The following is a 14886-nucleotide window of genomic DNA, read 5'->3' on the forward strand; positions in this document are numbered from 1 at the left end:
TTGCCCACTGTTCAATCCTAGGGAGTGCAAAGCCACAGTCTCTCAAGTCTCTACAGTGGGTGGTTTGCCCACTTTTCAATCCTGGGGAGTTCAAAGACACAGTCTCTCAAGTCTTACAGTGGGTGAGTTGTCCACTATACTATCCTGGGGAGTGCAAAGCCACAGTCTCCCAAGTCTCTACAGTGGGTGGGTTGCCCACTGGACCATCCTGGGGAGTGCAAAGCCACAGTCTCTCAAGTCTCTACAGTGGGTGGGTTGCCCACTGGACCATCTTGGGGAGTGCAAAGCCACAGTCTCTCAAGTCTCTACAGTGGGTGGTTTGCCCACTTTTCAATCCTGGGGAGTGCAAAGCCACAGTCTCTCAAGTCTCTACAGTGGGTGGGTTGCCCACTATACTATCCTGGGGAGTGCAAAGCCACAGTCTCTCAAGTCTCTACAGTGGGTGGTTTGCCCACTGTTCAATCCTGGGGAGTGCAAAGCCACAGTCTCTCAAGTCTCTGCAGTGGGTGGGTTGCCCACTGTACCATCCTAGGGACTGCAAAGCCACAGTCTCTCAAGTCTATACAGTGGGTGGTTTGCCCACTGTTCAATCCTGGGGAGTGCAAAGCCACAGTCTCTCAAGTCTCTACAGTGGGTGGTTTGCCCACTTTTCGATCCTGGAGAGTGCAAAGCCACAGTCTCTCAAGTCTCTACAGTGGGTGGGTTGCCCACTGGACCATCCTGAGGAGTGCAAAGCCACATTCTCTCAAATCTCTTCAGTGGGTGGGTTGCCCACTGGACCATCCTGGGGAGTGCAAAGCCACAGTCTCTAAAGTCTGTACAGTGGGTGGTTTGCCCACTGTTCAATCCTGGGGAGTGCAAAGCCACAGTCTCTCAAGTCTCTACAGTGGGTGGGTTGCCCACTGGACCATCCTGGGGAGTGCAAAGCCACAGTCTCTCAAGTCTCTACAGTGGGTGGGTTGCCCACTGTACTATTCTGGGGAGTGCAAAGCCACAGTCTCTCAAGTCTATACAGTGGGTGGTTTGCCCACTGTTCAATCCTGGGGAGTGCAATGCCACAGTCTCTCAAGTCTCTACAGTGGGTGGGTTGCTCACTGGACCATCCTGGGGAGTGCAAGGCCACAGTCTCTCAAGTCTCCACAGTGTGTGGGTTGCCCACTGGACCATCCTGGGGAGTGCAAAGCCACAGTCTCTCAAGTCTCTACAGTGGGTGGTTTGCCCACTGTTCAATCCTGGGGAGTGCAAAGCCACAGTCTCTCAAGTCTCTACAGTGGGTGGGTTGCCCACTGGACCATCCTGGGGAGTGCAAAGCCACAATCTCTCAAGTCTCTACAGTGGGTGGGTTGCCCACTGTACCATCCTGGGGAGTGCAAAGCCACAGTCTCTCAAGTCTATACAGTGGGTGGTTTGCCCACTGTTCAATCCTGGGGAGTGCAAAGCCACAGTCTCTCAAGTCTCTGCAGTGGGTGGTTTGCCCACTTTTCAATCCTGGGGAGTGCAAAGCCACAGTCTCTCAAGTCTCTACAGTGGGTGGGTTGCCCACTATACTATCCTGGGGAGTGCAAATCCACAGTCTATCAAGGCTCTACAGTGGGTGGTTTGCCCACTGTTCAATCCTGGGGAGTGCAAAGCCACAGTCTCTCAAGTCTCTACAGTGGGTGGGTTGCCCACTGGACCAACCTGGGGAGTGCAAAGCCACAATCTCTCAAATCTCTACAGTGGGTGGGTTGCCCACTGGACCATCCTGGGGAGTGCAAAGCCACAGTCTCTCAAGTCTCTACAGTTGGTGGGTTGCCCACTATACTATCCTGGGGAGTGCAATGCCACAGTCTCTAAAGTCTCTACAGTGGGTGGTTTGCCCACTGTTTAATCCTGGGGAGTGCAAAGCCACAGTCTCTCAAGTCTCTACAGTGGGTGGGTTGCCCACTGGACCATCCTGGGGAGTGCAAAACCACAGTCTCTCAAGTCTATACAGTGGGTGGTTTGCCCACTGTTCAATCCTGGGGAGTGCAAAGCCACAGTCTCTCAAGTCTCTACAGTGGGTGGTTTGCCCACTGTTCAATCCTGGGAAGTGCAAAGCCACAATCTATCAAGTCTCTACAGTGGGTGGGTTGCCCACTGTACCATCCAGGGGAGTGCAAAGCCACAGTCTCTCAAGTCTATACAGTGGGTGGTTTGCCCACTGTTCAATCCTGGGGGGTGCAAAGCCACAGTCTCTCAAGTCTCTACAGTGGGTGGTTTGCCCACTTTTCAATCCTGGGGAGTACAAAGCCACAGTCTCTCAAGTCTCTACAGTGGGTGGGTTGCCCACTGTACCATCCTGGGGAGTGCAAAGCCACAGTCTCTCAAGTCTATACAGTGGGTGGTTTGCCCACTGTCCAATCCTGGGGAGTGCAAAGCCACAGTCTCTCAAGTCTCTACAGTGGGTGGTTTGCCCACTGTTCAATCTTGGGGAGTGCAAAGCGACAGACTCTCAAGTATCTACAGTGGGTGGGTTGCCCACTGGACCATCCTGGGGAGTGCAAAGCCACAGTCTCTCAAGTCTCTACAGTGGGTGGGTTGCCCACTGGACCATCCAGGGGAGTGCAAAGCCACAGTCTATCAAGTCTATACAGTGGGTGGTTTGCCCACTGTTCAGTCCTGGGGAGTGCAAAGCCACAGTCTCTCAAGTCTCTACAGTGGGTGGGTTGCCCACTGGACCATCCTGGGGAGTGCAAAGCCACAATCTCTCAAATCTCTACAGTGGGTGGGTTGCCCACTGGACCATCCTGGGGAGTGCAAAGCCACAGTCTCTCAAGTCTCTACAGTGGGTGGATTGCCCACTGGACCATCCTGGGGAGTGCAAAGCCACAATCTCTCAAATCTCTTCAGTGGGTGGGTTGCCCACTGGACCATCCTGGGGAGTGCAAAGCCACAGTCTCTAAAGTCTCTACAGTGGGTGGTTTGCCCACTGTTCAATCCTGGGGAGTGCAAAGCCACAGTCTCTCAAGTCTCTACAGTGGGTGGGTTGCCCACTGGACCATCCTGGGGAGTGCAAAGCCACAGTCTCTCAAGTCTCTACAGTGGGTGGGTTGCCCACTGTACTATTCTGGGGAGTGCAAAGCCACAGTCTCTCAAGTATATACAGTGGGTGGTTTGCCCACTGTTCAATCCTGGGGAGTGCAAAGCCACAGTCTCTCAAGTCTCCACAGTGGGTGGGTTGCCAACTGTACCATCCAGGGGCGTGCAAAGCCACAGTCTCTCAAGTCTCTACAGTGGGTGGTTTGCCCACTGTTCAATCCTGGGAAGTGCAAAGCCACAGTCTATCAAGTCTCTACAGTGGGTGGGTTGCCCACTGTACCATCCAGGGGAGTGCAAAGCCACAGTCTCTCAAGTCTATACAGTGGGTGGTTTGCCCACTGTTCAATCCTGGGGGGTGCAAAGCCACAGTCTCTCAAGTCTCTACAGTGGGTGTGTTGCCCACTGGACCATCCTGGGGAGTGCAAAGCCACAATCTCTCAAGTCTCTACAGTGGGTGGGTTGCCCACGGGACCATCCTGGGGAGTGCAAAGCCACAGTCTCTCAAGTCTCTACAGTGGGTGGGTTGCCCACTATACTATCCTGGGGAGTGCAAAGCCACAGTGTCTCAAGTCTCTACAGTGGGTGGGTTGCCCACTGGACCATCCTGGGGAGTGCAAAGCCACAGTCTCTCAAGTCTCTGCAGTGGGTGGGTTGCCCACTGTACCATCCTAGGGAGTGCAAAGCCACAGTCTCTCAAGTCTATACAGTGGGTGGTTTGCCCACTGTTCAATCCTGGGGAGTGCAAAGCCACAGTCTCTCAAGTCTCTACAGTGGGTGGTTTGCCCACTTTTCGATCCTGGAGAGTGCAAAGCCACAGTCTCTCAAGTCTCTACAGTGGGTGGGTTGCCCACTGGACCATCCTGAGGAGTGCAAAGCCACATTCTCTCAAATCTCTTCAGTGGGTGGGTTGCCCACTGGACCATCCTGGGGAGTGCAAAGCCACAGTCTCTAAAGTCTCTACAGTGGGTGGTTTGCCCACTGTTCAATCCTGGGGAGTGCAAAGCCACAGTCTCTCAAGTCTCTACAGTGGGTGGGTTGCCCACTGGACCATCCTGGGGAGTGCAAAGCCACAGTCTCTCAAGTCTCTACAGTGGGTGGGTTGCCCACTGTACTATTCTGGGGAGTGCAAAGCCACAGTCTCTCAAGTCTATACAGTGGGTGGTTTGCCCACTGTTCAATCCTGGGGAGTGCAATGCCACAGTCTCTCAAGTCTCTACAGTGGGTGGGTTGCTCACTGGACCATCCTGGGGAGTGCAAGGCCACAGTCTCTCAAGTCTCCACAGTGTGTGGGTTGCCCACTGGACCATCCTGGGGAGTGCAAAGCCACAGTCTCTCAAGTCTCTACAGTGGGTGGTTTGCCCACTGTTCAATCCTGGGGAGTGCAAAGCCACAGTCTCTCAAGTCTCTACAGTGGGTGGGTTGCCCACTGGACCATCCTGGGGAGTGCAAAGCCACAATCTCTCAAGTCTCTACAGTGGGTGGGTTGCCCACTGTACCATCCTGGGGAGTGCAAAGCCACAGTCTCTCAAGTCTATACAGTGGGTGGTTTGCCCACTGTTCAATCCTGGGGAGTGCAAAGCCACAGTCTCTCAAGTCTCTACAGTGGGTGGTTTGCCCACTTTTCAATCCTGGGGAGTGCAAAGCCACAGTCTCTCAAGTCTCTACAGTGGGTGGGTTGCCCACTATACTATCCTGGGGAGTGCAAATCCACAGTCTATCAAGGCTCTACAGTGGGTGGTTTGCCCACTGTTCAATCCTGGGGAGTGCAAAGCCACAGTCTCTCAAGTCTCTACAGTGGGTGGGTTGCCCACTGGACCAACCTGGGGAGTGCAAAGCCACAATCTCTCAAATCTCTACAGTGGGTGGGTTGCCCACTGGACCATCCTGGGGAGTGCAAAGCCACAGTCTCTCAAGTCTCTACAGTTGGTGGGTTGCCCACTATACTATCCTGGGGAGTGCAATGCCACAGTCTCTAAAGTCTCTACAGTGGGTGGTTTGCCCACTGTTTAATCCTGGGGAGTGCAAAGCCACAGTCTCTCAAGTCTCTACAGTGGGTGGGTTGCCCACTGGACCATCCTGGGGAGTGCAAAACCACAGTCTCTCAAGTCTATACAGTGGGTGGTTTGCCCACTGTTCAATCCTGGGGAGTGCAAAGCCACAGTCTCTCAAGTCTCTACAGTGGGTGGTTTGCCCACTGTTCAATCCTGGGAAGTGCAAAGCCACAATCTATCAAGTCTCTACAGTGGGTGGGTTGCCCACTGTACCATCCAGGGGAGTGCAAAGCCACAGTCTCTCAAGTCTATACAGTGGGTGGTTTGCCCACTGTTCAATCCTGGGGGGTGCAAAGCCACAGTCTCTCAAGTCTCTACAGTGGGTGGTTTGCCCACTTTTCAATCCTGGGGAGTACAAAGCCACAGTCTCTCAAGTCTCTACAGTGGGTGGGTTGCCCACTGTACCATCCTGGGGAGTGCAAAGCCACAGTCTCTCAAGTCTATACAGTGGGTGGTTTGCCCACTGTCCAATCCTGGGGAGTGCAAAGCCACAGTCTCTCAAGTGTCTACAGTGGGTGGTTTGCCCACTGTTCAATCTTGGGGAGTGCAAAGCCACAGACTCTCAAGTATCTACAGTGGGTGGGTTGCCCACTGGACCATCCTGGGGAGTGCAAAGCCACAGTCTCTCAAGTCTCTACAGTGGGTGGGTTGCCCACTGGACCATCCAGGGGAGTGCAAAGCCACAGTCTATCAAGTCTATACAGTGGGTGGTTTGCCCACTGTTCAGTCCTGGGGAGTGCAAAGCCACAGTCTCTCAAGTCTCTACAGTGGGTGGGTTGCCCACTGGACCATCCTGGGGAGTGCAAAGCCACAATCTCTCAAATCTCTACAGTGGGTGGGTTGCCCACTGGACCATCCTGGGGAGTGCAAAGCCACAGTCTCTCAAGTCTCTACAGTGGGTGGATTGCCCACTGGACCATCCTGGGGAGTGCAAAGCCACAATCTCTCAAATCTCTTCAGTGGGTGGGTTGCCCACTGGACCATCCTGGGGAGTGCAAAGCCACAGTCTCTAAAGTCTCTACAGTGGGTGGTTTGCCCACTGTTCAATCCTGGGGAGTGCAAAGCCACAGTCTCTCAAGTCTCTACAGTGGGTGGGTTGCCCACTGGACCATCCTGGGGAGTGCAAAGCCACAGTCTCTCAAGTCTCTACAGTGGGTGGGTTGCCCACTGTACTATTCTGGGGAGTGCAAAGCCACAGTCTCTCAAGTCTATACAGTGGGTGGTTTGCCCACTGTTCAATCCTGGGGAGTGCAAAGCCACAGTCTCTCAAGTCTCTACAGTGGGTGGTTTGCCCACTGTTCAATCCTGGGAAGTGCAAAGCCACAGTCTCTCAAGTCTCCACAGTGGGTGGGTTGCCAACTGTACCATCCAGGGGCGTGCAAAGCCACAGTCTCTCAAGTCTATACAGTGGGTGGTTTGCCCACTGTTCAATCCTGGGGGGTGCAAAGCCACAGTCTCTCATGTCTCTACAGTGGGTGGGTTGCCCACTGTACCATCCTGGGGAGTGCAAAGCCACAATCTCTCAAGTCTCTACAGTGGGTGGGTTGCCCACTGGACCATCCTGGGGAGTGCAAAGCCACAGTCTCTCAAGTCTCTACAGTGGGTGGGTTGTCCACTGTACCATCCTAGGGAGTGCAAAGCCACAGTCTCTCAAGTCTATACAGTGGGTGGTTTGCCCACTGTTCAATCCTGGGGAGTGCAAAGCCACAGTCTCTCAAGTCTCTACAGTGGGTGGTTTGCCCACTTTTCAATCCTGGGGAGTGCAAAGCCACAGTCTCTCAAGTCTCTACAGTGGGTGGGTTGCCCACTATACTATCCTGGGGAGTGCAAAGCCACAGTCTCTCAAGTCTCTACAGTCGGTGGTTTGCCCACTGTTCAATCCTGGGGAGTGCAAAGCCAAAGTCTCTCAAGTCTCTACAGTGGGTGGGTTGCCCACTGGACCATCCTGGGGAGTGCAAAGCCACAATCTCTCAAATCTCTTCAGTGGGTGGGTTGCCCACTGGACCATCCTGGGGAGTGCAAAGCCACAGTCTCTAAAGTCTCTACAGTGGGTGGTTTGCCCACTGTTCAATCCTGGGGAGTGCAAAGCCACAGTCTCTCAAGTCTCTACAGTGGGTGGGTTGCCCACTGGACCATCCTGGGGAGTGCAAAGCCACAGTCTCTCAAGTCTCTACAGTGGGTGGGTTGCCCACTGTACTATTCTGGGGAGTGCAAAGCCACAGTCTCTCAAGTCTATACAGTGGGTGGTTTGCCCACTGTTCAATCCTGGGGAGTGCAAAGTCACAGTCTCTCAAGTCTCTACAGTGGGTGGTTTGCCCACTGTTCAATCCTGGGAAGTGCAAAGCCACAGTCTCTCAAGTCTCCACAGTGGGTGGGTTGCCAACTGTACCATCCAGGGGAGTGCAAAGCCACAGTCTCTCAAGTCTATACAGTGGGTGGTTTGCCCACTGTTCAATCCTAGGGAGTGCAAAGCCACAGTCTCTCAAGTCTCTACAGTGGGTGGTTTGCCCACTTTTCAATCCTGGGGAGTTCAAAGCCACAGTCTCTCAAGTCTCTACAGTGGGTGAGTTGTCCACTATACTATCCTGGGGAGTGCAAAGCCACAGTCTCCCAAGTCTCTACAGTGGGTGGGTTGCCCACTGGACCATCCCGGGGAGTGCAAAGCCACAGTCTCTCAAGTCTCTACAGTGGGTGGGTTGCCCACTGGACCATCCTGGGGAGTGCAAAGCCACAGTCTCTCAAGTCTCTACAGTGGGTGGTTTGCCCACTTTTCAATCCTGGGGAGTGCAAAGCCACAGTCTCTCAAGTCTCTACAGTGGGTGGGTTGCCCACTATACTATCCTGGGGAGTGCAAAGCCACAGTCTCTCAAGTCTCTACAGTGGGTGGTTTGCCCACTGTTCAATCCTGGGGAGTGCAAAGCCACAGTCTCTCAAGTCTCTACAGTGGGTGTGTTGCCCACTGGACCATCCTGGGGAGTGCAAATCCACAATCTCTCAAATCTCTACAGTGGGTGGGTTGCCCACTGGACCATCCTGGGGAGTGCAAAGCCACAGTCTCTCAAGTCTCTACAGTTGGTGGGTTGCCCACTGGACCATCCTGGGGAGTGCAGAGCCACAGTCTCTAAAGTCTCTACAGTGGGAGTTTTGCCCACTGTTCAATCCTGTGGAGTGCAAAGCCACAGTCTCTCAAGTCTCTACAGGGGGTGGGTTGCCCACTGGACCATCCTGGGGAGTGCAAAGCCACAGTCTCTCAAGTCTCTACAGTGGATGGGTTGCCCACTGGACCATCCTGGGGAGTGCAAAGCCACAGTCTCTCAAGTCTATACAGTGGGTGGTTTGGCCACTGTTCAATCCTGGGGAGTGCAAAGCCACAGTCTCTCAAGTCTCTACAGTGGGTGGTTTGCCCACTGTTCAATCCTGGGAAGTGCAAAGCCACAGTCTCTCAAGTCTCTAAAGTGGGTGGGTTGCCCACTGTACCATCCAGGGGCGTGCAAAGCCACAGTCTCTCAAGTCTATACAGTGGGTGGTTTGCCCACTGGTCAATCCTGGGGGGTGCAAAGCCACAGTCTCTCAAGTCTCTACAGTGGGTGGGTTGCCCACTGGACCATCCTGGGGAGTGCAAAGCCACAGTCTCTCAAGTCTCTACAGTGGGTGGGTTGCCCACTGTACCATCCTAGGGAGTGCAAAGCCACAGTCTCTCAAGTCTATACAGTGGGTGGTTTGCCCACTGTTCAATCCTGGGCAGTGCAAAGCCACAGTCTCTCAAGTCTCTACAGTGGGTGGTTTGCCCACTTTTCAATCCTGGGGAGTGCAAAGCCACAGTCTCTCAAGTCTCTACAGTGGGTGGGTTGCCCACTTTTCAATCCTGGGGAGTGCAAAGCCACAGTCTCTCAAGTCTCTACAGTGGGTGGTTTGCCCACTTTTCAATCCTGGGGAGTACAAAGCCACAGTCTCTCAAGTCTCTACAGTGGGTGGGTTGCCCACTGTACCATCCTGGGGAGTGCAAAGCCACAGTCTCTCAAGTCTATACAGTGGGTGGTTTGCCCACTGTCCAATCCTGGGGAGTGCAAAGCCACAGTCTCTCAAGTCTCTACAGTGGGTGGTTTGCCCACTGTTCAATCTTGGGGAGTGCAAAGCCACAGACTCTCAAGTCTCTACAGTGGGTGGGTTGCCCACTGGACCATCCTGGGGAGTGCAAAGCCACAGTCTCTCAAGTCTCTACAGTGGGTGGGTTGCCCACTATACTATCCTGGGGAGTGCAAAGCCACAGTCTCTCAAGTCTCTACAGTGGGTGGTTTGCCCACTGTTCAATCCTGGGGAGTGCAAAGCCACAGTCTCTCAAGTCTCTACAGTGGGTGGATTGCCCACTGGACCATCCTGGGGAGTGCAAAGCCACAATCTCTCAAATCTCTTCAGTGGGTGGGTTGCCCACTGGACCATCCTGGGGAGTGCAAAGCCACAGTCTCTAAAGTCTCTATAGTGGGTGGTTTCCCACTGTTCAATCCTGGGGAGTGCAAAGCCACAGTCTCTCAAGTCTCTACAGTGGGTGGGTTGCCCACTGGACCATCCTGGGGAGTGCAAAGCCACAGTCTCTCAAGTCTCTACAGTGGGTGGGTTGCCCACTGTACTATTCTGGGGAGTGCAAAGCCACAGTCTCTCAAGTCTATACAGTGGGTGGTTTGCCCACTGTTCAATCCTCGGGAGTGCAAAGCCACAGTCTCTCAAGTCTCTACAGTGGGTGGTTTGCCCACTGTTCAATCCTGGGAAGTGCAAAGCCACAGTCTCTCAAGTCTCCACAGTGGGTGGGTTGCCAACTGTACCATCCAGGGGAGTGCAAAGCCACAGTCTCTCAAGTCTATACAGTGGGTGGTTTGCCCACTGTTCAATCCTGGGGAGTGCAAAGCCACAGTCTCTCAAGTCTCTACAGTGGGTGGTTTGCCCACTGTTCAATCCTGGGAAGTGCAAAGCCACAGTCTCTCAAGTCTCTAAAGTGGGTGGGTTGCTCACTGTACCATCCAGGGGCGTGCAAAGCCACAGTCTCTCAAGTCTATACAGTGGGTGGTTTGCCCACTGGTCAATCCTGGGGGGTGCAAAGCCACAGTCTCTCAAGTCTCTACAGTGGGTGGGTTGCCCACTGGACCATCCTGGGGAGTGCAAAGCCACAGTCTCTCAAGTCTCTACAGTGGGTGGGTTGCCCACTGTACCATCCTAGGGAGTGCAAAGCCACAGTCTCTCAAGTCTATACAGTGGGTGGTTTGCCACTGTTCAATCCTGGGCAGTGCAAAGCCACAGTCTCTCAAGTCTCTACAGTGGGTGGTTTGCCCACTTTTCAATCCTGGGGAGTGCAAAGCCACAGTCTCTCAAGTCTCTACAGTGGGTGGGTTGCCCACTTTTCAATCCTGGGGAGTGCAAAGCCACAGTCTCTCAAGTCTCTACAGTGGGTGGTTTGCCCACTTTTCAATCCTGGGGAGTACAAAGCCACAGTCTCTCAAGTCTCTACAGTGGGTGGGTTGCCCACTGTACCATCCTGGGGAGTGCAAAGCCACAGTCTCTCAAGTCTATACAGTGGGTGGTTTGCCCACTGTCCAATCCTGGGGAGTGCAAAGCCACAGTCTCTCAAGTCTCTACAGTGGGTGGTTTGCCCACTGTTCAATCTTGGGGAGTGCAAAGCCACAGACTCTCAAGTCTCTACAGTGGGTGGGTTGCCCACTGGACCATCCTGGGGAGTGCAAAGCCACAGTCTCTCAAGTCTCTACAGTGGGTGGGTTGCCCACTATACTATCCTGGGGAGTGCAAAGCCACAGTCTCTCAAGTCTCTACAGTGGGTGGTTTGCCCACTGTTCAATCCTGGGGAGTGCAAAGCCACAGTCTCTCAAGTCTCTACAGTGGGTGGATTGCCCACTTGACCATCCTGGGGAGTGCAAAGCCACAATCTCTCAAATCTCTTCAGTGGGTGGGTTGCCCACTGGACCATCCTGGGGAGTGCAAAGCCACAGTCTCTAAAGTCTCTACAGTGGGTGGTTTGCCCACTGTTCAATCCTGGGGAGTGCAAAGCCACAGTCTCTCAAGTCTCTACAGTGGGTGGGTTGCCCACTGGACCATCCTGGGGAGTGCAAAGCCACAGTCTCTCAAGTCTCTACAATGGGTGGGTTGCCCACTGTACTATTCTGGGGAGTGCAAAGCCACAGTCTCTCAAGTCTATACAGTGGGTGGTTTGCCCACTGTTCAATCCTCGGGAGTGCAAAGCCACAGTCTCTCAAGTCTCTACAGTGGGTGGTTTGCCCACTGTTCAATCCTGGGAAGTGCAAAGCCACAGTCTCTCAAGTCTCCACAGTGGGTGGGTTGCCAACTGTACCATCCAGGGGAGTGCAAAGCCACAGTCTCTCAAGTCTATACAGTGGGTGGTTTGCCCACTGTTCAATCCTGGGGAGTGCAAAGCCACAGTCTCTCAAGTCTCTACAGTGGGTGGTTTGCCCACTTTTCAATCCTGGGGAGTTCAAAGCCACAGTCTCTCAAGTCTCTACAGTGGGTGGGTTGTCCACTATACTATCCTGGGGAGTGCAAAGCCACAGTCTCCCAAGTCTCTACAGTGGGTGGTTTGCCCACTGTTCAATCCTGGGGAGTGCAAAGCCACAGTCTCTCAAGTCTCTACAGTGGGTGGGTTGCCCACTGGACCATCCTGGATAGTGCAAAGCCACAATCTCTCAAATCTCTACAGTGGGTGGGTTGCCCACTGGACCATCCTGGGGAGTGCAAAGCCACAGTCTCTCAAGTCTCTACAGTTGGTGGGTTGCCCACTGGACCATCCTGGGGAGTGCAAAGCCACAGTCTCTCAAGTCTATACAGTGGGTGGTTTGCCCACTGTTCAATCCTCGGGAGTGCAAAGCCACAGTCTCTCAAGTCTCTACAGTGGGTGGTTTGCCCACTGTTCAATCCTGGGAAGTGCAAAGCCACAGTCTCTCAAGTCTCCACAGTGGGTGGGTTGCCAACTGTACCATCCAGGGGAGTGCAAAGCCACAGTCTCTCAAGTCTATACAGTGGGTGGTTTGCCCACTGTTCAATCCTGGGGAGTGCAAAGCCACAGTCTCTCAAGTCTCTACAGTGGGTGGTTTGCCCACTTTTCAATCCTGGGGAGTTCAAAGCCACAGTCTCTCAAGTCTCTACAGTGGGTGGGTTGTCCACTATACTATCCTGGGGAGTGCAAAGCCACAGTCTCCCAAGTCTCTACAGTGGGTGGTTTGCCCACTGTTCAATCCTGGGGAGTGCAAAGCCACAGTCTCTCAAGTCTCTACAGTGGGTGGGTTGCCCACTGGACCATCCTGGATAGTGCAAAGCCACAATCTCTCAAATCTCTACAGTGGGTGGGTTGCCCACTGGACCATCCTGGGGAGTGCAAAGCCACAGTCTCTCAAGTCTCTACAGTTGGTGGGTTGCCCACTGGACCATCCTGGGGAGTGCAAAGCCACAGTCTCTAAAGTCTCTACAGTGGGAGGTTTGCCCACTATTCAATCCTGGGGAGTGCAAAGCCACACTCTCTAGTCTCTACAGTGGGTGGGTTGCCCACTGGACCATCCTGGGGAGTGCAAAGCCACAGTCTCTCAAGTCTCTACAGTGGGTGGGTTGCCCACTGGACCATTCTGGGGAGTGCAAAGCCACAGTCTCTCAAGTCTATACAGTGGGTGGTTTGCCCACTGTTCAATCCTGGGGTGTGCAAAGCCACAGTCTCTCAAGTCTCTACAGTGGGTGGTTTGCCCACTGTTCAATCCTGGGAAGTGCAAAGCCACAGTCTCTCAAGTCTCTAAAGTGGGTGGGTTGCCCACTGTACCATCCAGGGGCGTGCAAAGCCACAGTCTCTCAAGTCTATACAGTGGGTGGTTTGCCCACTGGTCAATCCTGGGGGGTGCAAAGCCACAGTCTCTCAAGTCTCTACAGTGGGTGGGTTGCCCACTGGACCATCCTGGGGAGTGCAAAGCCACAGTCTCTCAAGTCTCTACAGTGGGTGGGTTGCCCACTGTACCATCCTAGGGAGTGCAAAGCCACAGTCTCTCAAGTCTATACAGTGGGTGGTTTGCCCACTGTTCAATCCTGGGCAGTGCAAAGCCACAGTCTCTCAAGTCTCTACAGTGGGTGGTTTGCCCACTTTTCAATCCTGGGGAGTGCAAAGCCACAGTCTCTCAAGTCTCTACAGTGGGGGGTTGCCCACTTTTCAATCCTGGGGAGTGCAAAGCCACAGTCTCTCAAGTCTCTACAGTGGGTGGTTTGCCCACTTTTCAATCCTGGGGAGTACAAAGCCACAGTCTCTCAAGTCTCTACAGTGGGTGGGTTGCCCACTGTACCATCCTGGGGAGTGCAAAGCCACAGTCTCTCAAGTCTATACAGTGGGTGGTTTGCCCACTGTCCAATCCTGGGGAGTGCAAAGCCACAGTCTCTCAAGTCTCTACAGTGGGTGGTTTGCCCACTGTTCAATCTTGGGGAGTGCAAAGCCACAGACTCTCAAGTCTCTACAGTGGGTGGGTTGCCCACTGGACCATCCTGGGGAGTGCAAAGCCACAGTCTCTCAAGTCTCTACAGTGGGTGGGTTGCCCACTATACTATCCTGGGGAGTGCAAAGCCACAGTCTCTCAAGTCTCTACAGTGGGTGGTTTGCCCACTGTTCAATCCTGGGGAGTGCAAAGCCACAGTCTCTCAAGTCTCTACAGTGGGTGGATTGCCCACTGGACCATCCTGGGGAGTGCAAAGCCACAATCTCTCAAATCTCTTCAGTGGGTGGGTTGCCCACTGGACCATCCTGGGGAGTGCAAAGCCACAGTCTCTAAAGTCTCTACAGTGGGTGGTTTGCCCACTGTTCAATCCTGGGGAGTGCAAAGCCACAGTCTCTCAAGTCTCTACAGTGGGTGGGTTGCCCACTGGACCATCCTGGGGAGTGCAAAGCCACAGTCTCTCAAGTCTCTACAGTGGGTGGGTTGCCCACTGTACTATTCTGGGGAGTGCAAAGCCACAGTCTCTCAAGTCTATACAGTGGGTGGTTTGCCCACTGTTCAATCCTCGGGAGTGCAAAGCCACAGTCTCTCAAGTCTCTACAGTGGGTGGTTTGCCCACTGTTCAATCCTGGGAAGTGCAAAGCCACAGTCTCTCAAGTCTCCACAGTGGGTGGGTTGCCAACTGTACCATCCAGGGGAGTGCAAAGCCACAGTCTCTCAAGTCTATACAGTGGGTGGTTTGCCCACTGTTCAATCCTGGGGAGTGCAAAGCCACAGTCTCTCAAGTCTCTACAGTGGGTGGTTTGCCCACTGTTCAATCCTGGGAAGTGCAAAGCCACAGTCTCTCAAGTCTCTAAAGTGGGTGGGTTGCTCACTGTACCATCCAGGGGCGTGCAAAGCCACAGTCTCTCAAGTCTATACAGTGGGTGGTTTGCCCACTGGTCAATCCTGGGGGGTGCAAAGCCACAGTCTCTCAAGTCTCTACAGTGGGTGGGTTGCCCACTGGACCATCCTGGGGAGTGCAAAGCCACAGTCTCTCAAGTCTCTACAGTGGGTGGGTTGCCCACTGTACCATCCTAGGGAGTGCAAAGCCACAGTCTCTCAAGTCTATACAGTGGGTGGTTTGCCACTGTTCAATCCTGGGCAGTGCAAAGCCACAGTCTCTCAAGTCTCTACAGTGGGTGGTTTGCCCACTTTTCAATCCTGGGGAGTGCAAAGCCACAGTCTCTCAAGTCTCTACAGTGGGTGGGTTGCCCACTTTTCAATCCTGGGGAGTGCAAAGCCACAGTCTCTCA

Source organism: Pleurodeles waltl, chromosome 1_2 (assembly GCF_031143425.1).
Source record: "Pleurodeles waltl isolate 20211129_DDA chromosome 1_2, aPleWal1.hap1.20221129, whole genome shotgun sequence".
NCBI lineage: Eukaryota > Metazoa > Chordata > Amphibia > Caudata > Salamandridae > Pleurodeles > Pleurodeles waltl.